This window comes from Haemaphysalis longicornis, unplaced genomic scaffold (assembly GCF_048455015.1).
Source record: "Haemaphysalis longicornis isolate Haplotype H1 unplaced genomic scaffold, Haemaphysalis longicornis Haplotype H1 scaffold_6, whole genome shotgun sequence".
Lineage (NCBI taxonomy): Eukaryota > Metazoa > Arthropoda > Arachnida > Ixodida > Ixodidae > Haemaphysalis > Haemaphysalis longicornis.
In genome coordinates this window covers 134,538,624-134,564,740 of record NW_027526407.1, presented here as the reverse complement: position 1 = coordinate 134,564,740, position 26,117 = coordinate 134,538,624, and the positions used below count along the sequence as shown (strand labels likewise).

General features: G+C 41.9%; 1 pseudogene; it reads left to right on the top strand.

The window, feature by feature from the left end:
* The window catches only part of LOC144143256 (uncharacterized), a 63,855-nt pseudogene extending 61,394 nt beyond the window's left edge, over positions 1-2,461 (top strand).
* Positions 2,462-26,117: the final 23,656 nt, after the last annotated feature.

Genomic DNA, 26,117 nt, shown 5'->3' with positions numbered 1-26,117 from the left:
ATGCCTGTAATTCCGGGCTACTGCTGTTATTGGGAGACATTGTTCCAGAAATGACAGAAGTCCTCACGCAACTTCAGAAAATTAGTGCTTGTCAAAATAAGGTGATATCCCAAGTTGCAGAACTATAGCAGCAGCTGCTATACACGACAAAACATTGTCAGATCAAGACAAGCGCATGAGTAAACTTGAACCTCCCTACAAGGGCCTTTTGCTTTTGCGACCTGACATCGCCGCAATTCAAGCCGACACTACCGCAATCACCCACTTAGTGTCTGAACTAGAAGATAGGCTGGATGACGCAGAAAACCGTTGCCGCCGTAATAACCTTTTCTTTTATAACCTCCCAGATTCTTACCCAAGACAAGACAACTATGAAACAGGACAACCTATTTTAACCCAGTTCTCTTGAGCACCTTAAAATAAAAATAGACTTAAAGAAATGGATCACGCGCATCGCCTCGGACGACAAAAAAGGATCGCTGCCACGGAATAATCGTCATGTTCCCGTTTTTCAAAACCACACAAAACATCCTTGCATAATGCCCGTAAACTGAGAGAAAGCAACTTCAGCGTTGGCGGAGATTTTTCCCACTCCATTCGTAATATCGGGCGTCATCTAGTTGCTTTTGCCAAAAAAAAAAATCACGAAATTTCACATAAATTCCAAAACTTTGCCTGTGGACTCGAAACGCTACGTTTTTGACCAGACATCGCAACCAGTAAAAGAAATTGCATAGCGATCATCAAGCCTAAAGAGTAAACCGCACCTTTGATCTTTCTTTTTCGGTTATCTTCACTAATATTCGCAGCCTTATGCCAAAGCGTCAACTCTTGTCTAATGTGGTCGCGTCTTCTAACCATATTATTTTGATACTTACTGAAACATGGCTTACCAATGAACTATCAGACGCCGAGGTACTTTCAAATCTACCAAGTTTTCAGTTGTTTCGCAATGATCGTAATGCGGCCGTGGGGGCGGTGTGGTAATCACTGTTGCCCCGAAAATACCCTGTTGTAAGGTAGATCTTAAGTCGGACATTAAAATCCGGTGGCTACTTTTCCGCGCCTCACCTCAAACAATGTTACTTGCAGTGTGTTTTACGCCCCCAAACACCAGTCCAAGTTTCTCATGTGACCCGAGCAATATGCTGACCAAACTCACGCGCATCCACCATAACGGCCACATTTTACTTTTTGGTGACTATAATTTTCCTAAAATATTTTGCACAACCACACTCCCTCATGGGTATACGGTCGCAAAACGAGAAATTTTAAACGTACTTGCCTGAATTTTGTTTTAACTCAACTTTTGTCAGAGCCCAGGCGCATTGCCAGTGCTAGTTCTAACATCCTAGATTTAATACTAACCGACCATCCTGACTGCGTGTTCTCAATTTCATATCTCGTCGTCCTTACCGAGTACAGCGCCAGTGGCCGAGTGACGTCATCGCAACAACAGCTCATAAATTCCCCACCGCCTTCCGGATTCTTCAGTGGGCACGGCGGCAGCGTGGCTGCAACGATGTTCAACCGGAACATCTTTTTCTTGGCGCAGGTTAGTCGCTTGCCTGAGGCCAAACCTTTTCGAAGTGACGATGTTTGTCTTTTGCTGCTGCCCTGCCCCACTGGTGTGAAACGACCGTTGTCTTCTTTAAGTTTCCGCGCATTTGTTAATCTTCTTTTGAGATGCGGTGACGTCGAGCAGAACCCAGGGCCGGACTCTGTGAGCTCGGACAATGAAGGCCAGCTTCATTCTACTCTCACTGACCGTGAACTGATTCTTCACGTACTTAATAGCCAAAAAGAAATAATGAAACAGATGAACACTTTTGGTGATGCGCAGAAAGCCTTAACCGACTCTTTCGCGCAGTTCAACGATAGGCTGGATTCATTAGAAGTTTTCGTCGCTCGCCTTGCCGGTTTCGATGATAAAATTCAGTCACTCGAATCAACTGTCACGAAGGTTCAAAACGACGTTACCTTCGTGTTAGATAAAATTGACGATCTCGAAAATCGCTGCCGGCGAAATTACATCATTATTCACGGCTTAAAAGAAGAACAGAATGAATCCCTGGAATCCTTGCACGAGAACGTGGTTAACACATTTTTTAAGGAAACCTTAAAAATTAGTGTTTCAGGAGTAGAAAGGTGCCACCGGTTAGGAGTTAAAAAACAGAACAAAATTCGCCCCGTAATTTTGAAGCTTGTCGATTTTCGCGAAAAACTCTTAATATTTAAGAACTGCCCTAAACTAAAGAACACAGACATGTACATTACAGAAGACTTCTCCCAGAATGTTCGTGAAGTCAGAAAAAACTTTGGGAAAGCACAAGTGAAAACCGCAAGCGGAAAGAGGACGTAAAGCTGGTTTTTGATAAGGTGTCTGTGAATGGAACTATGTATGTCTGGGACAAAGAAAAAAAATGATAAGGTGCCTCTTCGAAAACGATCAGCCGTATGACAACCTTCCGCATCCCCTTATATAAAGCTACTAAACGTTAACTGCCGTAGTATTGTAAACAAGACACTTGATCTAGAACATCTGATATCGATACATGATCCGGACATTGTTGCACTGACAGAGACCTGGCTTCACCAGGGAATCCATGATAGCGAATTTGTTCCCCCAGATTATCGTGTTTATCGCAAAGATCGTGATTCCAGGGGAGGCGGTGTGGCGTTACTCTTTAAAAATAACATACAAATTGCTAGAATGGCCGACCCCGTTGGTGTTGAGGCCTTATTTTGTAAAATGTGTCGCGACGGAAAGTGCCTGGTCATTGGTGTTGTTTACAGACCCCCTAGTACCAGAATTGATGCTTTGCAGAATTTAAAGGAATGCATTGGTCTCCAGATAGCGAAATACACGAAACGTGTGCTCTGTGGTGACTTCAACCTAAGTGGTATTGAATGGCCCACCTTCTCTTCTGGTACTCATGATACTTTTAACAACGAGGAGTTAATTGATATTGCATTTCGTTTTGATTTGGTTCAACTAGTTCATGAGTATACACGTATTCACGGAGAAAGCAAATCAATACTGGATCTTGTTTTTGTGCGGTCCAGTATTGACGGTGACCATGAGTGTGAGGTACTGGATGGTCTCTCAGATCATAAGTGTGTCTTAGCTCAATTTCGTTTCTCTCTCCCAAAGACAAAGTTGATAACGACTCGTGTACCAATTTTTTCCGCTGCTAACGATGTTTGTATACTAGACAGATTGGAGTCTGTGTATGATCGCTTTTTGAGTACTTCTTCGGACATTATGTGCGACGCTAACTCTCTCTGGGTGAAATTTAAGAACACAGTACACGCATGCATTGACCTGTATGTTCCCTTCCGGTATCGACCAGCAAATCCCTCTAATCCATGGATCACCCGAGACATCATTCATTTAAAAAAGAAAATCTATCGCCTGAACAAACGGTACAAAATAAATCGTAATACGAAGCTAAAGGAAGAAATTTCCCAGCTCTCTCGTAAACTAAAAGACCTAATGCAAACAGAGCGGCGTACATTCTACACAGTGCGCTTGAGTAGCATGATTAAAGAATCGCCCTCCAAATTTTGGCGAAGTATAACCCCTAAACACTCGGAAACTAGCACTCTCGTAATAGATAACATATGTACGTCCGATTCTACAGAAATCTCGAATTCATTTAACGAAAATTTCAAGTCCGTATTTACAGTTGACGATGGAACTACCCCGCCTTTCGATAAATATTGAATGCTGCCATCTCTTGAGGATGTCCTAATTACCGAACCCGGTATACTTAATCTACTCCTCAACTTAGATGAAAAAAAATCTCCTGGACCTGACGATATACCCAATGCTTTTCTAAAAAGATACGCGGAGTGGTGCGCCAAATTCCTTGTTATTATTTTTAATTTGTCTCTTTCAACTGGAGTCCTGCCGGAAGATTGGAAAGTGTCCAAAATTAAGCCCCTATTTAAACAAGGGGATAAACAGTCGGTTACGAATTACCGCCCTATAGCTTTAACTTGCACTTGTTGTAAATTATTAGAACATGTCATTCACAAACACATATCTACTTTCTTAACAACGCATTCGATTCTCTCTTCAGCACAACATGGTTTTAGGCGCGGCTTTTCCACTGTGACCCAACTTGTCGAAGCCGTACATGACTTCGCCGTGACTATTAATGACCGTAAACAAACATATGTAATATTTATAGATTTCGCGAAAGCGTTCGACAAGATATCTCATGTAAAACTAATGATCAAACTACGTGCCATTCTTAAAAATGATAAATTTTGCAGTTGGATTCAATCATACCTTACTTCACGTTACCAATATGTCATCTTCAGCGACACTCCTTCTAAAATAGTACCTGTCACTTCGGGTGTACCCCAGGGTTCGGTTCTGGGTCCGTTGTTATTTCTTCTTTATGTTAACGACATTGTTGGCCAGCATGACATGAAAATCAGGTTGTACGCTGATGATTGTCTGATTTATTCTACTGTAGACTCTTTGGATGACCAGATTAACCTTAATTTGAAGCTGAACGATGTTATTCAGTGGTGCAACACATGGCAAATGTCTGTTAATTATAAAAAAAGTGCTGTTATGTCAATCACAAACAAGAAGCAACCCCTTCTTTTTAATTACACAGTCAATAATAACGTGCTAACACGGGTAACTGAGTATAAACATCTTGGTTTACATATATGTAACAACTTGCACTGGGATAAACACATTACAAACGTTGCTAATCAATCAATGTATAAACTTCACTACTTGAAAAGGTCTCTCAGAAATGCTCCAACAAGCATAAACTTACTGGCCTATAAAAGCATCGTGTTACCCATTCTCGATTACGGAAATGTAATTTGGGACCCTTTCACGGCGGCTAACTTATCTAAATTAAAATTGTACAAAATAAAGCAGTCAGTTTTTTTTTAATTCTTATGGCCGCGCTTCAGTTTCGGAACTGACAGCCAAGGCTGGTTTATTGAACATTGCAGATAGGAATAAATTATGCCGCCTACGCTTTCTTTTTAAAATTGTGAAGAACCTTCACAAAAGCGATACTCATCAATACTTAACGTATTTTTCTTCAGGTCATCCATCCCGCCAGCGTCACTCGCTGAACTTAACCCCATTCCAGCCGAAAAACAATGTCTTTAAGTATTCTTTTTTTCCAAGAACAGTTAATGAATGGAATAACCTTGAAAGTCATGTTGTCGAACAAACTGATATTAACAAATTTGACACCCTACTTGACTTTTAAACGTTTCTTTCTTGTTGTTCACTTGATATGTGCATAAAGTGTTCTGGTTCTCGGTGTATATTGCGTTCGCGGGGCATTGATGTGTGCTCTTCTTTTTGCAGCGTGTGTCGTTTCAATGCGTGTGTCGGTTTCTTCTTTCCTTTTTTGTGCCCTTCGCCAAACATTATCCACCCGCCACTGTGAATTGGCATGCAGTTCAATCCTGTTTTTTTGCGGATGTTATGCGTTCTTTTTGTCTGTTTTATTGTGAAATGTATCACACTCTTCTTTCCACCCTGCTACGACCCCTTAACTGGGGTCAGCAGTATTGTAAATAAATAAATAAATAAATACCCTAAATTAGTGATCACCGAGTAATACACGCATAGTTTTCGTTCCCCCTTCAGCGTCGAGACAAACTCGCGAAAATATTCACCATGTCTGATAAGGGTAATTATGAAGCTATGAACATAAATCTAGAAAATGTTCTTCCGGTTTTTGAACACAAAGTTTATACTCGATCTGTGCACGAGAAAAGGAGACTTTTACACGTAAAATGAACAAGTTACCCGACAAATGTATCCCGAAAGTATCACTCGTTATCACGCCACAGGAACCCTGTTTTACGAACAAACTGAAGAGGCTAGCGAACAGAAAAAAGCGCCTTTTTCGAGCAGCGAAAACGAAAGAAACCCCTGTGGCTTGGGCGAAGTATTACACAACCGAAAAAGAATACACCCTTGCTATTAGTAACGCGAAATACAAGTTTTTGAACAAAGACCTGCCAGGCATGCTAACCGAAAACACAAGAAAATTCTGGCAAATTGTCAAACCTAAATCTGCTAACATAATCAACCTTACTAATGAATCTGGTCGGGTGCTCGCCGATAAGCAATGCCCGAACGTTTGTAGCACCGCGTTTTCTTCTGTATTTACTAACAAATTTCGCTTACCTACCCCTCCCGGCCCTTCCGCCAGGCCACTGTTAATATATATCTTGTTAATATATATCTGTTAATATATATCTGTTATTATCGGTTAATATCTGTTAATATATATCGTTTATATCTTGCGAACCAAGTCACCAAACTTCGAGCAAACATTTCCCTCATCCGTACAACCCTCGACTATGCTTTTATTATTTGGAACCTTTACACAGCTATTCTGTCCGACTGTATCGAGTTCATTCAAAATAAGGCTGCCCGGTTCATTCTGCGCTCGTACTTGCCATACAAAAGTGTATCGGCAATAAAACAGATTCTTAATCTTCCAGACCTTAGCACTCGTCGTAAATTCTTCCGTTTGACCTTTTTTCACTCTCTTTATCATGGTGTTACATCTTTTTCGTGTGCTCATATTTTTCCAGCCCATTATGTGTCGAATCGCACTGACCACGATCGTAAAGTCTCCCCATATTAGCAAGAACCAAAAAGTACCAAAATTTCCCTTTTGTGCTATCCGTAACCGAGTGGAACGAGCTACCCCACGAGATTGTAGCGGTGGATGACCCGTCTAACTTCCAATCTGCTCTGCGCAAATTTCTGAATGTGGAAAGGTCCGACTGATACTTCTTGTGTGCCCTGTTGTATCTTGTGTGCCAGTGCACCGTTGATGTTCGGCTGCCATGTGTACTTCTTGGCATTGGAACGTACTGCGGGTATGAAATGCGCTGCGTGGTAACTCCGTGTCGCTTCTTTTTCTTCTTCAGGGAATTTTTCAGGGAAAGTTTCAGGGAATTTTTGAAACACATGGCGTTAGTCTTGCCATGATTGACGGTGAGGTTGTTTTTCCAGAACCAGGACTTAGCTTTGTACACTGATTGCTGTTTTGCTGAACTTCCGATTTATATTTACCGTGCTTTGTTAGGAAGACAATGCCATCCGCGTACTGAAACACCACCCCGTTTGGGATTATTGACACAAAAGCATTTCAAACAAATTGAAGAGGAGAGGATATAAAATTGATCCCTGTGGGACACCGGCATCAAGCGGCAGTTTGGTGCTGGAGTATGTATTACCTATAACAACCATTTGTGATGTGTCAGCAAGGTAGTTCTAAGTACAGCTTGAAAGGGGCCCCTGAAGCCGATAAGGTATAATTCGCGGAGTAATATGTCGTGACAAACTGTATCAAAGGCTTTGGGTACGTCGAGAAACAAGGCTCAGCAGAACAGATTATGTTCAAATGACTTACACAACTCAGCTGCAAATTCTTCCAAAAGCGCAATTGTGCCCGGCCTTGCACAAAGCCAAATTGCCAGTCAGACATAATGGAGAACTTATGAATAAACGAATTCATCACCTCAACCAAAAATTTTTCTAGAACTTGGGATAATACCGGCCGAATTGAGATGGGGCGGTAGTTCTAAAAATTTTATTTCTTACCTGCCTTGTGTAATGGTCTAACTAAAGCAGTTTTTATATTTTTAGGAATACCTCCCGTGGCGAGGAAGCCATTCAGCATGAAAAGAGCAACGTCTGCTAGCGCCTTAAAATTTCTTGTCAGTATGCCTACGGATATTCCATCCATTGGTGGTGGTTTATTTATTCGAAAACTAGAAAGGATCCGTGCAAGGTTCGAGTTTGAAAGCCGAGGCAAAAAAGCGGATGCTGCCAATGAATCCCTCAGCATCAAGTGTTGTTGAGACTTTGCGGACGCCGCTTTTGAGGCCTGGCTGAAGAAATGATTGAACAAATTGGATGTTTCAACAGCGCTTCCAGGGAAATGTTCTGCCAGACAGTTTTCTTCGTTAGATATTCCCCTGAGGTGGTTCACTAGAGACCAGGTTTTGCCAGCATTTTTGGACGATTCCTTAAACTTGTCAAAAAAAACGACGTTTTGCAGCACGGAAAAGAGCGACAACCTTGTTTCTGGCGATTTTATATTCCAAGCGTAGGGGTTCATTCTGAGGGGCACGTTTACATTTCTTCCAAAGCCAATCTCTATTAGCTATAGCCTGCATAATATCCGATTTTTTCCAAGTGTAGTTTTTCCGGCGCGGTTTATTCCTGGTAAATGTACAGGATCGCTGGAAGTCTGCCAATCGTTCACAAAAGCTATCGTAAACTTGGTGTGGTAATCTACCTGCCATCAGAGAAGACCATGCGAAGTTCGCAATGATGCCATCTAGCCTTCTTTTATCTACAAACGTGACGCGTATTTCTGACGCAGTTCCAACCTTATTTGAATGTCGCGAAACAGGACACTGTGTTTTTAAAGCTACAGGGCAGACAAAAAAAAATGATCAGACAATGTCTGGGTAACAACACATGAAGTACAAGAATGATTAGGCGCTCTAACAGCAATGTTATCTAAACATGACGTCACGACACGGCCCTTCAAAATTTCTTTTCTTGTGGGTGCAACAATCGTTGATGCGAAACCACACGACGCCAAAATAGATAAGTAATCTTATAAGGTGGCCTTTGTTGGACATAGGATGTTAATATTCAAATCTCCTGCCAGGAAGACTTGATCAACGCATGACCAACGCTTCAATACATCGCCCAGTTCCAATAAAAATCTGGCAGCACTGTTACATGGAGGTCGGTACACAGCTAACAACAAAAAATCATGATTTTCAGAATGAATTTTAATGGAGAGACTCTCAGTATGAACGAAAGTGACGTCGACTGGGGAAGTATCAAATTTCGAACTTTCAAACACAGCAATGCCATCCCCTCTACGGTTCGATCGTGTTGTGCTACGAGAAGTGTACCCCTTTAATGAAAATGATTGCAAAAAGTCTTGCGTCGCATCGATTTCTGTGGCCACGAAAGAATATACAAAATCCCTCAAACATTCGGCTATTGCTTTTAATTCTTCACCGTGCCTACGTATGCTCCTAATGTTTATGTTTACAAGAGTAAAATCACCAGCTGACGTGCATCCGAAGGTTGTCTTGAAGGAAAGAAAGTCTGATAGCTCACTGAAACTAGCAGCCATGCTTAAGTAATCCTATTGATATCGGATTCCCGAGAAACGCGAATGCGAGGGGCCTTGTCATCTTTTTTGCATAGATTGTTCCGCCTGTGGCCCAGCAGAATTTGTACCCTTTTTGTTTTGTCGCCTCGCGCGCACGCCAGTACAAGACCCTATTCATCTTAGTTAGATTTTCATTGAAAAAAATGTTAAAACGGGGTTCGGCTTCACGCAGATGTAGCGGTATCTTTCGCACCTCACACCACACTTCTTTAGTAGTCACGGTCGCGAAGCGAACAAGAAAAGTTGGGTTCGCTTTTTTGCTAGGCAGCCGGTGAACTGCTTCGGCATCTGAAATCGAAAAGGTTATCTCAAGCTTCCTCGCAAGCTCAAACAATGTTGCCTTCAGGTTCTCATTCTCTTCTTTCGGCAGCCCTTCAATGTCGAGATCACATTTTCTGCTGCATTGTTCATTTTCGCTTTGGGCTTTCCGAAGAGAGTGCAATTCCTCAGCTTGAAATTGTATGGTAGCATTCAGCGCGGCTATCCCCTTATTGTGTGCCGCTGCAAGCTCGGCACCCGTATTCGCCTGTTCTACCACCGAGTCATACTGGTTTGACAAAAATGAAACTGATTTTTCCAGATCCTTGACAGTCTCCGATAACTTTGTAAATTCTGGCCTAAGAAGCAAGAGAGAATCAACTTTTTTGTGCAGAACCGGCAGCGATTCTAAGCTAGTTTTGATCTCTCGGATTTCCCGTAGCAACAATGGTTCTAAATCAGTGTTTTTCCCTGCGGAAGCACCCTCGTGCTGGGACGGGCCGCGTGTTTTCCAGATCGGCAGGTTTTACAAATCCAGGTTTCTTTCTTTGGTTGGTCCATTGCAGAAAAAGTACTGTTTCTAACACCGGAACATGTTCCTAACACCGGAAGTACTGTTTCTAAAACCGCAGAAAACAGCCCCAAGTGACTGCTACGACGAGCAGGGGGCGGGGCAGGCACTGTGCGTTAAGCTGCGGTCAGCAGCAAAAGCACTCGCAAGCACTCGGGCTGAGCAGGCATAGCGACGGTCCGGGAATTCTTGCCGAAACGAGATGGAAGGAGCCCTGACCGGACGAAACTGGGGAGTAGCCGCAGCAGAGCCGCTCGAGCCGCTGGAGCGCGTTCTTGTACAGCTGTGCCGCCTCGCAGAAAATAGCCGCAAGTCACTGCTACGACGAGCAAGGGGCTCATATTAATATTATAATAATAATATTATAATAATCAATCAATCAATCAATCAATCAATCAATCAATCAATCAATCAATCAGTCATGTTTATTTACGTGCCCAGGAACAGCCAGAGGCCTGTGTGCTGGCGCACGGGTAGTTACATGAAAACATATAGCAAGAAACGAACAAGCGACAAGACACACACAAATTGAAGTAGTGAGAATGACAGAAATAAAGCACAGGCGGAGGCTGGGTACAGGTAAAAAATAAAAAAAGATGCCTATGTTGCTCTGCCCGTCGTAAAGGCCACACGACAGGCAGAGCAACAAAGTTTGACAGTAGTACAACAAAAACAATGGCAAGAGTGTAGAGACAAATGAAAAGACGAACAAATGACAGTAAACGGTTTCAAAAATAGGCAACTATAAGTTGGATAGACACAACCGCAGAGAAATCAACTTCCAGAAAAAAAAAGAACGACAGACATATCATAGGTGTTTAACATACTGTATTCAACAGCGCTGTACGGTAAACTGTAAAGGATTTCTGAAAGATGTCAAGGCGTTCAAAGAAGCGGTTGTAACAATTCTGTATTCTGCGCAAATAATATTATTAATATTATTCAATCAATAAATTGATGTTTAACATAGTGCCTAGGAAAAGCGGAGGCCTTCGTGCTGGAGCACTCAGAGGGGAAAATGCAGCACTGTAGTACATCAACAATTTGCTAATAAACACTCAGTGAACACAAAAAAACCCTACAAAAACGGCAAACAAGATTACAAATAAAATAGTGCATTCCAACCGAATTTACACGATCAATTCGTGCTGGCGCACAGGAAAGGTATAAGACAGCAATGAAATGCATCAACAGCTGGCAAATGAACAGTGAGTGAGCAAAAAATAAGAAGAAACAACAACTACAAAGAAGAATAAAATACCATAGTATTATTTTAGGCAACATTACACAATCAATTGAAACTGTAACGTCTGGTCAATTACAAGAAGACATCTTACAATAAGCGTAACTATACGGAAGGGTGAGTGAAAGAAGAAAGTTTGTACAAGATTTTGGAAGCGCACATTTTCAGTTTCAAATGGACGCATGAAGTCAATATGGCAACTTTTAATGATGAAAACAGCAGAAAAAGAAAATTCTACGATAATTACAGTCGCAGTCTCAGCACAATACACGAATAACCAGGAACAAGAACAAGCTTGGTGAAGTCAATACACACGTAAGGACGATAAGTGAAGAAAAAGAGCACTGCCAAGATGAACCTAGTGTATCAGAGCTAACAACCTCAAACTCCCAAAGAGGACGCTGAAAGATATCGAGCTTCTCGGAGTGAACATTATGCAGATGCTGCATATTTTGAAGAGGAGAACGTGTGCTGAGAGCTCCAGCTTCTTTAAAAGGGTGGGTGAGCCTTCTAGCTTTTTGTGGAACGCGAAAACTGATTGATTCAAGTAGTTCCGTGCATAAAATATTACCATGAAGCAATTTGTACATGAAAAAAAGGCCTGAGTGGGTCCGCCGGGAACTTAGAGAAACAGTTAGAGGGATAGGCTCCGAAGGAAAACGATATTTAAATATTGATCAGGTTGACAGTTGGAACTACAAATATATTGACGTTGACAGTTGGAACTACAGGTTCCATTCCAAACGGCATAAGCATAATATGGTTGCGGAATACAAAGCGTTCTGAATAGTTTTAGGAATTAAGAAGGATACCAAAATTCTCGTGAAAACCTGCATACAGCCCCAAGAGAGCGGAGCGCCTGCCTAGTAAGTTGAATGACATGAGGCGAGAAAGTTAAGGCACTATCGAAAAGCACGCCGAGGTCTCTGATCTCTTCAACTCTAGACAAGTAACCGCCATTATTACAGTAGCAAAATAAAGTGCGGTTCGTTTTTCTGCTATAAGACATGACCTTTGTTTTTGTATAGTTAAGGTTTATTCTATTGTCTGAGCACGACTTAGAAAATGAGGATATATCTTGCTCCAGGGCAATGCAGTCATTAATCGACTCAATCCGTCTGAATATTTTAATGTCGTCAGCGTAAAGAAGAAAAGAAGACATTTTATTGCGGCTGACACATCATTGCAAAAATGGAGAACAAGAGAGGCCCCAACACGGAACATTGAGGAACACCGCTTGTTAATCTGTACAGTGCATACGTCTGCCCGTTAACGCTAACAAAACTGAACCGGTTATCTAGATAACTACCCAACAATGCCACGAGGGGTGTATCAATTCCTACCTGTAAAAGCTTTTTAAGTAACAACGTGTGGCCGACAACGTCAAATGCTTTGCTCAGATCACAGTAGACAACGTCGAGCTAGCCCCTCTCAGAAATGGCTGCCGAGGCCTGCTCCATGAAGCAGGAGAGATTAGTTGTTGATGACCTTCCTGATATAAAGCCGTGCTGTTTACTTACAAGGAGATTCTGTACAGAACTTGACAGTAATTTGTACAGCGCTGTCTCAAAAAGCTTGGAACAAGCACAACGGAGAGAAACTGCTCTGTAGTTTGTTGCATCCGATTTGGAGCCGGACTTGAAAATAGGACGCACTCGAGAAATTTTCCACTAATATTAATAATAATAATAATATTAATAATAATAATAATAATAATAATAATAATAATAATAATAATAATAATAATAATCAATCAATCAACCTTTATTTTCGGTGCCCAGGAACAACCCTAGGGTCTTGGTACTGGTACACCATATACAAATCGTACATAAAAACAAACTAAAATCAACACAACACACAAAACCGTATGCATGAAAGAAACAAAAAAGTAAAGATAGTTACAGTAATCTCACAAAGCAAAACAGCAAAATAAATAAGAAAAGAAAAGAAACAGGAGACCTAGCGTTGCACGCCATGACACTCGGACAGCGAAATGTTCAAGGCACCTGAAAAACCGGAAATACTCACTGAACATGACAGAGATAAGTTATACGCATAACACGAAGGTTTTATAACAAAATGTTCGGAAGTTTCAACTTTGAAAGAAGTTCAGCATTACAAGCACTGGCACTCAAACCTACAGAAATTCAAGCAACGCAAAACCAGGAAATGTGAAAAACTAACAAACAAGAACATGATTTGCCTAAAATAAATACAGCACATAAATTTGCAATGACTAAAGGCACTTAAGTTACGACAGTTTTCAAGTCGTTTGAGAACAAAGAAAAAGAGCTCTGAAATATATCAAGACGATCAGAATATTCATTATATGCACATTGTATTCTGCAGATGGACGAGCGTCTTCTACTTAAAGCATCTGTTCTAAAAGTTCGAAATGTTCGGAAAAGTTTGTTCGGCAAGTTGACATTGATAAGTGTAACCAAGTCGTCACACAAAATATCCCCATGAAGAAGTTTATAAAGAAAGATAATATCAGCTCGCATTCGTCGACACCGAAGGGAAGGAAGACTTTTCAGAAAAGGCACACTGCCGTTAGCGTCTTCTAGCACATGACGGAAGCGGTGCTTAAAGATAAAGAGCAACTTATTTTGAACTGTTTCGATACGGTCACTATTGAACTTGCAAGTTCCATTTCAAACAACAGAGCCGTATTCAAGAAGAGGTAGGCAGAGAGCCGAATACAACTTTAAAAAAGGAAGAGGACCTTTTAACTCTTTAGAATACCTGCAAACAGCACCCAGACATCGAAGAGAGCGACGGGTAATTTGTGTAACGTGGGAAGAGAAAGTCAGAGAAGTATCAAATAGTACTCCCAAGTCTCAAATTTCAGTCACCCTCGGCAATGCAGTGCTTGCAATTTTATAAGAGTATTGCAGCTGTTGAGTTTTTCTACTATAGGAGACAACTTTCGTTTTTGAGGGGTTCAAAATTACGTCGTTTTTGGTGCACCAACGATGGAATGACGCAATATCAGCCTGAAGATAATTACAGTCATGAATATTGCGCACTTCTCTGAAGATTTTCATATAAACAGCATACAACAAAAAAGAATTTTGAATTACAGAAGCAACATCGTTAATGAAAATAGAGAAAAGAAGGGGACCCAGAACAGATCCCTGGGGTACACCACTGGTTCCTTTGTACCTAAATGAAGTTTGACCGTTAACACTTACATAGCAATATCGCTGCTGGAGATAGAAACGTATAAGAACCACCAGAGAACCGTGGACATCTAACAGAATGAGCTTGGCAAGCAATAACGAGTGGTTGACTACATCAAAGGCCTTGCTCATGTCACAGTAGACCACATCAAGCTGGCTTCTAACAACGATTGCTGGGACAGCCTGCTCCATGAAGCACGTGAGGTTTGTGGAAGTTGAACGACAACGCATAAAGCCATGTTGATTAGAAATGAGGACATGTTTAAGTTAGAAAGACAACACCATATGAAGAGATAACTCGAATAGTTTAGAGGCAGAACAAAGGAGCGAGACTGGCCTATAGTTTATGGCGTCAGGTTTTGGGTCTGACTTGAATACAGGGAATACGCGAGAGATTTTCCATGAGCGAGGGAACGTTCCAGACCGGAGACAGTTATTAAACATTGAAGTGAACACTGGAACGAATATGTTTGCATACGTTTTTAGAATGGCGGCAGGAATACCATCTGCTCCAAAGAAAGCGAGGGCTTTAGCCGCTTGATACTGGTCCGCACGATGTTCTCATCCAGTTGGAAACAACCAGAGTTACCGCCCTGGTGACAAGGGGCGCTACTGTTATCACTGCCACCGCTAATTCCAAAAAAAGAAAAAAACTGACGAGCAAATCAGTCGGCCACCTCCGCAACCTTATTGCCGTTGGAGTCTAGTAAACGAATAGATTCTTTAGTTTTACTAGATCTTGAATGAATGTACTTCCAGAAGGCTCCCGGTTGGTGGGTAGCTTTAGCTTCTACTGACGCCAGGTACGAAGCATGATCACGCTTGTGCAATATTTTGCATAAGGCACGTAGACGCCGAAACTCCTGAGCGAACTGGTTCGCACCAGAGCGCTTCATCTTTCTGTGCGCACGTTCTTTGAGTTTAAGGGCATCCCGCCATTCAGAAGAAAACCAGTGTGGGAATTTGAACTTCTTTGGTAAATATTGCGGGATGTATTTCTTCATACCCAAAAGCACAATCTCAGTAAAATGGTCAACTTGTTCATTGACATCAGGTTCGTCAATGACTGTCGACCAAGGGGCAGCAGAAAAGTAATCATACAGCCCAACGTAATCTCCCCGGGCGAAAGCGTAGCGAGGTTGCGTGTTGCAGGAACTTACGGAATGGTGGAGCATTGTGGGAAGGGAACAGGAAATAGAAAGAGGAGGATGAAATCTGTCAGGTCTAACTAAAGGACAACCAGAGTGTGACACACTAACATCATCAAAATTCGAAAAACACAGGTCCAAAATGTTTCCACTGCAGTTTTCTATGTGATTATGCTGTGCCATGGAAGTGAAAGACGAAAACTCTAGTAATCTATTACCCTTCTGTTCAATGTGGTAATAATAATAATAATATTATATTAATATTATAATAATATCCTGTTTATTGCCATTCACATAAGAAAATAGATAGTGTTCGGGCCCGTCAAAGCCAAAGGGAGGCTTGAGGGACTGGGCCCGGCAATCGGCGAGTCAAACAATGGCCGAAGAAAAAACAACAGAGACACAGACTAAGGAACACCAACGAACCCTGTAAATGCTGCTTTTTAGCATTCTTAAAAAAAACTTTAACGAAGGGATTGTAACAGTTGCTGCAGTTGTTTTGAGGTCGCAGTAAAAAAATCTTCAGATAATGATTAAAACAAACAGGCACATATACATTTCTTGTTGCTTTACTGTGTCTGGTGGAGCACCGTGGTAATGAAAAACAAAACTTGTTTCTTAACACTCTTGAAACATTGGGTTGAATCGTGACATCACAAATCCAGAAATGTTTGAGAATGTCATTCTCAAAAAACAAAGAATGAAACGACGGCAGTTTAACAGCTGTGAACAAATTATCAGAAACAGATACGGAAGAATTGTAAACGATACTTTGTAACATGTTCTTCAGTAGGCTATCAATTCGATCCTTCCAGTTGAAAGAACAATGTGCATAAACTGTGATACCATATCTGAGGACACTGTACGCCAGGGCATGCATAACCATTTTTTCACCGGTATTGCCACCAAAGATTTCATGTTAAACAGTGCGCACGCAGACCCGCGCAGTCTACCTCGCGCAGTATAATAATAATAATAATAATAATAAATCAATCAATCAATCAATTAATCATGTTTATTTACGTGCCCAGGAACAGCCAGAGGCCTGAGTGCTAGCGCACGGATAGTTACATAAAAACAAAATACAAGAAACATATTGCAAGAAACAAACAAGCGACAAGACACACACAAATTGAAGTAGCGAAAATTACAGAAATAAAGCACAGGCGGAGCCTGGGTACAGGTAAAAAAGAAAGAATAAGAGGCCTTTGTGGCTCAGGTTATTGTAATGAATACTCAAACAGAGAACAAAGTTTGACAGTGAGACCACAAAAACAATGACAAGAGTATAGGAACAAATGATAAGACAAGCATGATAATTACACACTTTCAAAAATAGGCAACTATATTGGTTAAACAGAACCGCAGAAAAACCACAATTCAGGATAAAAAAAAGAAAAAAGAAAAACGAACGACAGAGATATCATAGATGTTTAACATACTGTGCTCAACAGCGCAGTACGGTAAATTGTAAAGGAGCTTTGAAAGATGTCAAGGTGTTCGGAGAAGCGGTTATAGCAACTCTGTATTCTGCGCACAGGAGAGTGATTAGAGCTGTGCGCAGCGATCAAGAAAGGGCGATGCGACCTGGTGGGCCTTTGTGGAACACTACACTCTAAACAAATAAGCAGGTCCGCGCAAGAAAGGTCACCATGGACAATTTTGTGAAGAAATGTAAGGTCTGCACGCATACGCCTGCAGGTCAACGAAGGGATGGAAGGAACTATGGGTAAGTCAGAATCAGGATGAAAACTGTGATTGTGATAACGGTGCCTAAAGATGGATAAAAACTTCTTCTGCACACGTTCTATTATTCCACGACTACATTTGGAGATGCCGTTCCAGCCAACAGAAGCATATTCTAACTGGGGGATACATATTGCATTGTATAGCATTAAAAATGGATCTGGAGAAGAGAATTCCTTTGTAATCCGACACACATTTCCAAGGCTTCAGAGTGCTCGCTGGGTGATGAGCCTAATATGAAGAGAAAAAGAGAGGGTACTGTCGAAAAGCACCCCTAGGTCCATAATCTCCTCAATCCTTTGCAGAGGGGCTCCCTCAATACTGTAGGAAAACAGCAGACGGTGGGTTTTCCGGCTGTAGGTGACAACCTTTGTTTTAGTGGGGTTTAAACTTAGGCAGTTTGTTTTGCACCAGACCGATATTTCCGACACATCCCTCTGCAAGACACAGCAGCCCTGAACACCTCTAATGTGCCTAAATAGTTTGACATCATCAGCATAGAGAAGAACAGAAGAGTTTGTTAACACTGTTGAAACGTCATTGAAAAAGACAGAAAACAATAATGGACCCAGCAGAGAACCCTGGGGTACACCACTTGTTGCAGGGTAAACACTAGACTTTTTGTAGTTAACATCTACATAAAAGGACCGGTCAAGGAGATAGCTGGGCATCAAGGCAACAAGGTTTGCGTCTACAGCGGACTAGCAAGCTTGTTAATTAATAACTGATGGTTCACCGCATCAAACGCCTTACTGAGGTCAAAATAAATGTCGTCCAAGTGGTCGTTTTCACAAATTGCAGCCGAAGCCTGTGTGATAAAGCTTGCAAGATTTGTGACCGTCGATCGACCCGAGAAAAAGCCGTGCTGATTTGGTATCAATAATAATAATATTAATCAATCAATCAATCAATCAATCATGTTTATTTACGTGCCCAGGAACAGCCAGAGGCCTGAGTGCTGGCGCACGGGTAGTTACATGAAAACAAAATACAAGAAACATATAGCAAGAAACTAACAAGCGACAAGACACACACAAATTGAAGTAGTGAAAATGACAGAAATTAAGCACAGGCGGAGCCTGGGTACAGGTAAAAAAATAAAAAAGAAGATGCCTATGTTGCTCTGCCCATCGTAAAGGCCACACGACAGGCAGAGCAACAAAGTTTGACAGTAATACAACAAAAACAACGGCAAGAGTGTAGAGACAAATGAAAAAACGAACAAATGACAGTGAACAGTTTCAAAAATAGGCAACTATCAGTTGGATAGACACAACCGCAGAGAAATCAAATTCCAGAAAAAAGAGAACGACAGACATATCATAGGTGTTTAACATACTGTATTCAACAGCGTTGTTTGGTAAACTGTCAAGGATTTCTAAAAGATGTCAAGGCGTTCAAAGAAGCGGTTGTAACAATTCTGTATTCTGCGCACAGGAGAATGATTGGAGTTGCGCACAGCGGTCAAGAACGGGCGATGCGACCTGGTGGGCCTTTGTGGTACACTAAACTCTAAACAGTTAAGCAGAATAATAATAATAATCAATCAATCAATCAATCAATCAATCAATCAATCAATCAATCAATCAATCAATCAATCAATCAATCAATCAATCAACCTTTATTTTCAGTGCCCAGGAACAACCCTAAGGTCTTGGTGCTGGCACACCGTATACAATACATTATTAAAAGAAACGTAAGACAGCATGGCACAACACACAAAATCCCCGATATGACAGAAAAGCAAAAAAAAACAGCGTTGCAAGCTATGGCACTCGGCCAGCGAAACTTTCAAGGCACTTGAAAAAGGAAATATACAACAAAATACACAGTGCACACGATGGAGACAGAATTTACATATAAAACGAGAGTTTTGATTTTTGATAAGTCACTGCAATAAAGTATTACCCTAAAACGAGCGATGCCTTTGCGATGTCCCATCTTGTCGAGACACACAGCAAACAGAGCAACAAGTTTGACAGAACAATAGTGAGAAAAAAAAAACAATGGCAGGAGTATAGACATAAATGATCAGACAAACAAATCGCAGAGATAATAAAAATTATGAATGAAACAACCAAATTATTTTTCATTAGTGTGTCAAGGAACCATGTGCTGGTGCGGAAAGAAAGAAAAGTGTATATCTCAGAGAAATGTAGAAAATAGCATTGTATAGTCTGAACGAGAATGAGACTCTTTGAGATACACACACACCGACACACGCACATGACCCGAGCACATATGCAAACAAGGCATTGCAATCAATGCATAGCAATAAGACACTGCTGACTGCTATGGAGACTACAAGGGTAATACAACAAGGCATGATTAAAACTCTGTACACTGAAACATGTAGACCGGAAAAATATATTAGCTAAAGATCACGCCACAATGAAGGCATAAAACTTAGATACACAAGTGAATATCGAAACAATCATTAACATTCATAGTTAACCGACCCCGGCAGCATAAAGTGTGTGAATGGACGTTACATACTAGGGCAAGCACACTACTCCTGGTTTGTCAAGCGACGCAGTTTCTTACAAAAAGCTGGAAAGGGACGATGGAATACGTCCAAACTTTCTGCGTGCATATTGTATAGGTGCTGAATGCGTCCCACGGGACTCTTGACACGGGCAGAGACATGAAACAGTCTAGGTGCCCTGGTGTTAATAATAATAATAATAACAATAATAATAATAATAATACTTTATTGCCCTTGGTTGTGACAATACAGAGTAGCGGGCCCGTCAAAGCCGATTTGGCTTGAGGGACTGGGCCCGGCAAGTCGACGAAGCGAAACAAAATGAAATGCAAAGAGGTACATGTAGTCGCCGAAAACTCAGAAGGAACGCATCAAATAAACATAAGCAAGTATACACGAAAAACACTTGATAGGTTCAATAATGACATAAACATTTTTAAGTAGATTATACAGCATACTCATTCAACGCTTTTCTAAGTTGCATTTTAGAGGATGCAGCCAAAATATAATCTGGAAATTCATTAAACATTTTTGGCACATACACACATCTTCGTGCCATACCGTATCGAGTAAAAGCATGAGGGAAAACTATACAAGGGTGATTTCGTACAACTCGAACAGACTTATGTTCAACCTTAAAATCAGGAACCCAAAAACGATTAGTAACGACCGTCCGAATAAAGAGAGCATCAAATGAGTGCAAACACAAATGTTGGAAAATGTCGGTAGAGTTATACATGGGAGAACCGTAGGCTCTAGAGTTTAGTATGTTTTTTAGTATAGCATCAACTCGTGTTTTCCACAGTGAGGAACAGCTAGCAAAAACACTGATCCCATACCTTAACACAGTGTATGCGAGTGCATGAGCTACACATTTCTTTATATGCATGGGTACAAAAGTCTTCATATTAAACAGCACAAAAGCCAGTTTACGAAGTTTGTCACAAACAAACGCGAAATGATGTTGCCATGATAATGCACAGTCAAACAGAATTCCCAGGTACTTTACATATTCAACGTATTCAACAGGGTTACAATTGCAAGGGTGAGTATGACAATGCAAGTACACAGTAATATTAATCAAAGTATTTTTTAAAAGGTTCCGGAAGCAGATCAATTTAGTCCTATTGGCATTTGTAGTAATTCTATTTTGTGAAAACCAACCTTCAGCATTACGTACGTCACTTTGTAGAAATCTTATCGCTGTTCCATAATTAGGATGTTTAGCAAGTAGTACGGTGTCATCGGCGTACTGGAACACCATGCATTTATCAATTACGGACGGAAAATATTCATGTAAATATTTAAAAGCAGAGGAGATAAAATTGATCCCTGTGGGACACAAGTTAGTAAAGGAAGAGGACTTCTAAATTCTAGGTTATCTGTGGTTACGACCTGATAATGACCACTAAGATATTGATTCAAAAGATCATAAAATGGCCCCCGGAAACCTAATAGTTGTAGTTTTTGTAACAATATTTTGTGGCAAACAGAGTCGAACGCTTTAGCTACATCTAAAAATAAAACAAATGCAAAAGCATCACAATCAACGGTGGAGTATAATTCGTCAAAAATTATTCCAGCAGTGTCATGGTTCCTCGACCAGCTACAAAACCAAATTGCCTAGGCGAAATGACCGAAAATATTCAAGGAAGGAAGACATCGTCATCAATAAAAATTTTTCTAATATTTGGGAAAGTATTGGCAGTATGGATATGGGTCTATATGAATTCACATTATTTTTGGTCCCGGCTTTGTAAAGATGCCAGATAATGGCGGTTTGTAAAGGTGAAGGAATGTCTGAAACATCGATAAAACCGTTTAGTATGAAAGGGACACCCCCGATGCAGCCTCAAAATTCCTACGAAGCATATCAATCGAAATTCCGTCGCAACCGGCAGGTTTATTCGAACGAAACCTGAAGACGATAGATTTCAGGTCAGACTTTGATAACCGCGGCAAAAATGCCGGACGAAGGCGAAGATTCCTTAAGCGTGAAAGGCCCATCAACAAGATCGGAACATTGAGGAACGTTACTAAAAGCACGATTGAATGCATCTGCGACCTCTATCGGATCTTCACGGAAGGATTGAAAAACTAAACAGTTGCTACGTTCCTTGCGGGGTAAACTGTTCACAAGAGACCACGTCTTTCTGGGATTCTTTGAGTGTTGATTGAATTGATTGAAAAAATATCGGCGCTTGGCTGCCCGTAAAAGGGCGATGACTCTGTTTCGCGCAGTTTTATGGTGTAGACGTAAGGCATGGACTTCAGGTGATCGTTTCACAAGCTTCCACGACCAATCTCTGTACGAGATAGCCTGAATTATCTCGGAATCTATCCAGAAGCAATCCTTACGGCGTTTTTTGGACACGAAAACTGTGCAGGAGTGCTCAAATTCATTCAACTTTTGACATAAATGTTCGTATGCGGTACCTGGGGATCCGTTCAACTTTAAGGTTGACCAATCGAAACCAGAAACCAGACCATGAAACTGTTTTTTGTTGACAAAAGAAAAACGAATGCTAGAATCATCAATACATTCCTGTTTATGTCACATAGTTAAACTCTGGTTCGCTGAAATGCGGCACCCCACAAAATAATGGTCAGCCAACTTCTTAGTGATGACGTAGGAGGCAAGAGAAAAACTTTCGGCCCTGATAAAGATATAGTCCAAGCACGATATTACTAGCTTACCGTAAACCACTTCTTCACGTGTGGGAACATTATTAGTGCTCTCAAGACCGTGGGAAGACAGCAACGATAGATAATCAGCTACAATATGCTGGTCAGGACGCGGTATATTTATGTTTAGGTCACTGACCAAACATAACTGATGCGCTGTGCCGAAACTCTTAAAATTTTCTTCTAGTTCAAGCAAAAACTTTGCGACGCTGTATCAAGGAGGACGGCAAATTGCGAAAAGTACCATAGAAACAACACCATAGGCCACTTTAAGAGTAACGCATTCCGCGTGCGTGAAAGCAGCATGAATGTACGATACCTGAAAATGGTCGCGGACAAAAATAGCAATACCCCCGCCACGGCGGTTTGGTCGGGTTACAACGTAAGATTGGTAATTCGGCAAGGTGAACCAATGAATTGCAGACTCCGGAATATTTATTTCTGTGATAACGAACACATCGACGTATCCAGTGGCAGCTTCAGCGATACACTTGAATTCATCCCAATATTTCCGCAGACTACGAATATTAATGTTCACGATGGTAAGATCCCGCCCGAAATTGCTGTTACCCAAGTCATCTCTACAAGAGCTAAAATTCACAAATCTTGCTAAACACGAGCAATGCAATTTATTGTATATTAGTAATGTCGGACAGTTTGCTTACTCGGATGAGGGGAGAGTCTTCATTTTTTTTCGCGTAGATTTTGCCTTCTTTCGTCCAAGCAAAAAGATAGCCTTTGTCTTTTGCTGCCATTCTAGTGCGCCGGTAGACATCAAGGTTGAACTTAGTCAAATGTTCGTTAAAGAACAGTTTTGGCAACGCCCCCGACTGGTGCAACGGTCTCAGTTTACCACGCGAGGCAAAGCAACTCTCCTTGATCGAAACTGACGCGAACTGCACCAGAACTACTGGAGTCGTTTCATGCTTAGATGACAGTCTGTGAACTGTCACCACGTCTGTGGTGGAGAAGCTTTGTAGCTTTAGTGCGACTGCTAGTTCTGAAATTTTTTCTCGCAAATCTTCATCTGGTTCAAGCGGATGTCCATGAATCTCAAGGTTTGCTCTGCGGTTATACTGTTCGCTGTCATTGACTTCTTGCAGTCGCTGAATCTGAATGGCTTCCTCGAACACAGTCGTTTTCAAACCATTCAGTTCTTATTCCCCTTTCGACATTTTCAGCTGGTTAGCTTTTGCTTGACCTAGTACAGTTTCATACTGCTTCGACGTGAAATGAACCGACTCCTGCAGTTCCTGAACGTGCCCAGACAACCCTGCGAGTTCCGCTTTGAGAAAGAGCAGAGAATCTACTTTGTCATGCAGCGCTGGCAGAGACTGCAGACTCTTTCTAATCTCGCGAAGTTCGGTAAGCAAGTCAGCCTCAGGGACAGGACACTCGTCAACCTGAGAATTGTCAGACTGAGAGGCCACCCCCTGACCCTTTTTACTGGTGCGGGAAGTCTTGCACACCCACACATCCCTTTTATGCAGAAATGCATTATAGTCGGGGGTTGTCGTGCGTCCCTTGGCCGGCGTCCGCAGCGCGTCTGATGATGATTGTGGCATGATGCCCCTAGGGATTGGCCAACCAAACAATCCATCACGAGATAGCTTCGCATTCAACCACCATCGTCAGCTTCCCGTAGGGGAACCGCTGAAGAAGAAGGAGAAGAAGACAAAGCTGCGAAGAGGAGGGCTGCGTGAGTTTTGGCTACCGTTATCCTCCTCGGCCGGCGCATCTTCCCGATCTGAACCCGTTCGAACAGCGGCTCATCGCGCCTCGACTCCACATCATGAGCATCAGATGGCTGATTTGAGGCAACGGGCAGTTTGGAATCAAGGCACAGGCGGTGAACGTGCCCATCGACGCATCGAAGGTTGTGCGGTTCCTTCCTCGCATGGTACCCGAGGACGTTGCGTTCGACGTTCACATCAAGCGGAGGCTGATGAGTCCGGCAACGTACAAGCGCGGGTTGGTGAAGCGCGGCAACATCCTGGCTTGGCTCAAGCACCTGGAACACACCCCGCTATATCGCGCCATCAACGTTCAGGTCGATTGGAGTCGGCTCGATCACTTCGATGACGGCGGCGAACGAGAGGAACCGCCGGAAGACGACGTCGATGAAGCTGACGGTGAGTTCGAAACGATTCCCGACGACTTTGACGTGCACGATCCTCTGAAGTTGGCGGTGGCGTTCAACGCGGTCTCGAAGACGCTTCTCTATACGAAGCGGAAATGACAGGTGTGGGAAAAAAAATAAATGATAACGCTCACACTCTCGCCTCTCTCTTCGCCATTATTCGCATCACACTAATTGGTGCACCTCATGCATTTCTGCATCCTCACAATCCCCCTTGGGGAGGTGCGGGGGAATTTTTTTTGCTTCTCCCATGGTTGCAAAAGTGTTAGCAGCAATGCCGGAGCAGGTTTCACCGATATGATAACAGTGGCCACAGTCGGAACACTTCTTAAATGTGCCATCACCCGGCACCGGCACTTGACACAAAATACAACTGGCAGGTTCGGTCATTGTGAAAGACAACTTCACAGTTATGCAATACCAGTGCAGTCAGCAGCAAACATCAATAATAATAATATTCAATCAATCTCTCTTTAATCAATCAATCTCTATTATAGTGCCCAGGTACAGCCGTAGCCTTTGTTCTGGAGCAATTAAAAAAAAGACAGACGACGACACAAATACATCCACGCGTGAGAAGAAGAACAAAACACAAGCGAAGAAAAAAACTAGCATGAAGAATAAATGTCATTTACAAAATCAATGATTTCGGCACACTAAAGTTTGAACAATCACGAAACGATAAAACAGAGTGTCATAAAAATTTGACAATACAAACGGGCAGATATAGATATATCTGAGTAGGCACAGTAACCAAGGAGAGCAACATAAACGAAAATAGGGCAATGAAAATAGAATTAAAACTGGTCGGAACCAAGTCAGGGAGAGACAGAAGTCAGAAGGTCGCACATGTAAGACCGAAGGGGTGGATGAAACAGGTCAATATTATGGGAGTAGAGATTGTATGTTTCTTGAAGGTGGTACAATGTGCAGTGTCTATTGCATGTCTTACGGGTACGAAGTATAGGAGACTTACGGGTAAGTTTCGACGGTACTCTAAGATTTACATTTGCAAGCAACTCCGAACGAGAAATATTCCCGTGTACAAGTTTAAATAAAAAAAATAGGTCAGCATTGGTTCGTCTTGACTTCAGATATTGGAGAGGATTAGAAGTGAAAAAGTCTGAACCATTGCCACTGTGGCGGGAGAAACGATGTTTGTGGATAGATATGAACTTATTTTGCACTTTGTCAAGTTTATTACTGTTCGACTGGCACTTGCCGTTCCAAACAACAGAGGCGTATTCTAAAATAGGGCGGACAACAGACACATAAAGCTTTAGTAGTGAGACAGGGTTGCTGAATTCTCTTGATATTCGACAGACAAACCCCAAGCGGCAAAGGGCGCGCTTAGAAATAGAATCCACATGAGCAGAAAAGTTTAGCGCAGTGTCAAATACCACTCCAAGGTAAGATATTTTACACACACGCGGTAGTGGCACAC